Source organism: Megalopta genalis, unplaced genomic scaffold (genome assembly GCF_051020955.1).
Source record: "Megalopta genalis isolate 19385.01 unplaced genomic scaffold, iyMegGena1_principal scaffold0339, whole genome shotgun sequence".
Taxonomy (NCBI): domain Eukaryota; kingdom Metazoa; phylum Arthropoda; class Insecta; order Hymenoptera; family Halictidae; genus Megalopta; species Megalopta genalis.
In genome coordinates, this window is record NW_027476408.1 from 157501 (window position 1) to 160000 (window position 2500).

Genomic DNA, 2500 nt, shown 5'->3' on the forward strand with positions numbered 1-2500 from the left:
GCCTTTGATCTGCGTTGCGTAGGCCACAACAAATCTTTCAAAGAGAGAGATATATGTGTTGTTGGGGTTTGTGATTATGAAGGTGCCCCAACGCACAAAAATATATAAAAATGTACAAAGTTGGGATGTGGTGTGGTGGAGAAGAGTTGGGCCCGACCAGATCATTCGTGCGTGATTTACACGGCAGACGTGTGTACTACACGTATTAGGCCTTTGATCTGCGTTGCGTAGGCCATCTTCCTTCCAAGACACACACGTGTTGGGGTTTGTGTGATTTTATGATAGTGCCCCAACACGGAAAAATAAGCGTACGAGAAGAGTTGGGCCCGACCAGATCATTCGTGCGTGATTTATACACGGCCAGACGCGTATTATATTACACGTATTAGGCCTTTGATCTGCGTTGCGTAGGCCATCTTCTCGATAGAGAGAAAGCCCAATGTATTCTTTTTTCTTTCTTTACAGTTGTAGTAGGACAGGGAGGGATGCGAGCGTGCTAATCACGCTTCCTCAAGTCTTCGCTGTGGTGTGTAAAAAAAAAAGAAAAAAAGGAATCGTTGGGAAAGTCCAAAGGACGAAAATATCGGGCAGTCTGAAGATAACTTAATGCTCGTTTACATTGGTATCAAGAGAGACCGGCTTGTGTAGCTCGTTTCAATGCTGTGTCGTTGTCATTGACACCCTACTCTGTTGCGCGCTAGTGGCAGCATGAGCGTGGGACGTATATATATATATATGACACCCAGCTAGAGCCGGCCGTGAGTCCGTCCGGTGTAAATAACGACGAAAGGAGAGAGAAACTTTTCGAATCCAGTATCGGGTTGATAATTGTCCAGTTTGAATATCCATATCCCCGTCGTTTTTGGAGGTGATATACTCTCTGTGTTTCTTCGATAGAAGGCTTTTCAATGTTCTATTCGCTCCGACCGTCGAACTTGCAAGAAAACAGTGGTTTTGGATTTGCTCGTACATATATATATGGTTTCGACGGAAATATCTCGTTCTTTAAGGGACAATTATGTCGTCGTACGACGACTCCCGAATCTCCTTCGCGCGCTGGTTGGAGCTCTTCGGGTATCGGCTTGTTCCGAAATATAACACAAAAATGTGGTGGATAGCAAATACACATTATATTATATATGAGAGAATAAAAGGGAAAAATTACCCTGAACGGTGGATCACTTGGCTCGTGGGTCGATGAAGAACGCAGCTAATTGCGCGTCAACGTGTGAACTGCAGGACACATGAACATCGACATTTCGAACGCACATTGCGGTCCACGGATACAATTCCTGGACCACGCCTGGCTGAGGGTCGTTTACGTACTTATAAACTGCTTGCGTTGATGGCACTTGTTGCCTATATACGTACGAGCGAATGATGGGCGCTTCGTCGGCGTTTGTCGCGGTCCTATGGATATTGAGAAATTTTACGTACGTCTAACAGTCTTCGAGAGAGATGGAAATCGTGTTCGAACTAGCGTGAGTGTGGAAGGCGGTGTCGTGTGTCGTATATGTTTTATATACGTCCGCCCGTCTGAAACACCGCTTCGAAGCGGTGACAAAATCTTTTTCGGGACGATTCGTATTCGTAGAACTATCGAGATTTCACTGGTACATTTTCAACGCGCTCCCGACGTCGCCTGAAATGAAACGAGATGGGTTTAACCCACGAAAGCGTACTACACGAGTCTGTCCTATGTGAAGACTGTGTACAGAGATCGAACGAACGCATGAAAGAAATTGAACGAAAGAACACATAACCCGCAAAAATATAGAGTAGAATTGTGACCGTTGCTTCGAATTTGAATTTATATGTATATATATATCATAGCCCCAGGGAGTGGAACCTATGAGTGTGGAAGGATGTCTCTTACCGTTATGTTGTCAGAGGAAAAAAAGTCTCTCTCTTCGTACGACACATTTGTGTACGAATTGTATCGATGGCTATATAGATCCGATGTTGCACATATTCTGAGTAAAGAACACCCCACCCGGGTTACCGTCCTAAAACTCTTCTATTGGTGTGGCTATGATGTGTGTGTCAACGCAATCGCGAGTCTGGTTCTACGGGAAAACCGTTTGTCGGTCGCCCCATATATCTTTTTGTTCTCTTCAAATGATCGAATAGCGAAACCGCACGAGATCAATCGGTCGTCTAGTCCCCGAAAGTACTTTTCGGACGGACGTTAAAGTTATACCGATTGTAATCGTCTTGCGAGTGTTTCGAAGATCTATATTTGGAGAGGATATCGAATTTTATAAAAGATATATTGGTGAGGCGCGATAAACGGTTTTTTTTTTGCTTTAAGGGTTTTTTGTGTTTTTTTTATTTTTTTTTTTTTTTGTGTTGCTCTGTACACGTTTCGCAAAATGCTTTCGGGGGGGGGGAAGCTCTGAAAAAATTTTTTTTCACGTTCCGACGACCTCAGAGTAGGCGAGATTACCCGCTGAATTTAAGCATATTACTAAGCGGAGGAAAAGAAACTAACCAGGATTTC

General features: G+C 44.0%; 1 non-coding gene and 1 pseudogene across 1 annotated transcript; both read left to right on the forward strand.

The window, feature by feature from the left end:
* Positions 1-1162: 1162 nt before the first annotated feature.
* On the forward strand, positions 1163-1317 carry LOC143263127 (5.8S ribosomal RNA). The gene has a single exon (XR_013036683.1). It is a non-coding gene; the product is annotated as a 5.8S ribosomal RNA (ribosomal RNA).
* Positions 1318-2422: 1105 nt separating this feature from the next.
* LOC143263124 (large subunit ribosomal RNA) overlaps positions 2423-2500 on the forward strand; it is a 3021-nt pseudogene continuing 2943 nt past the window's right edge.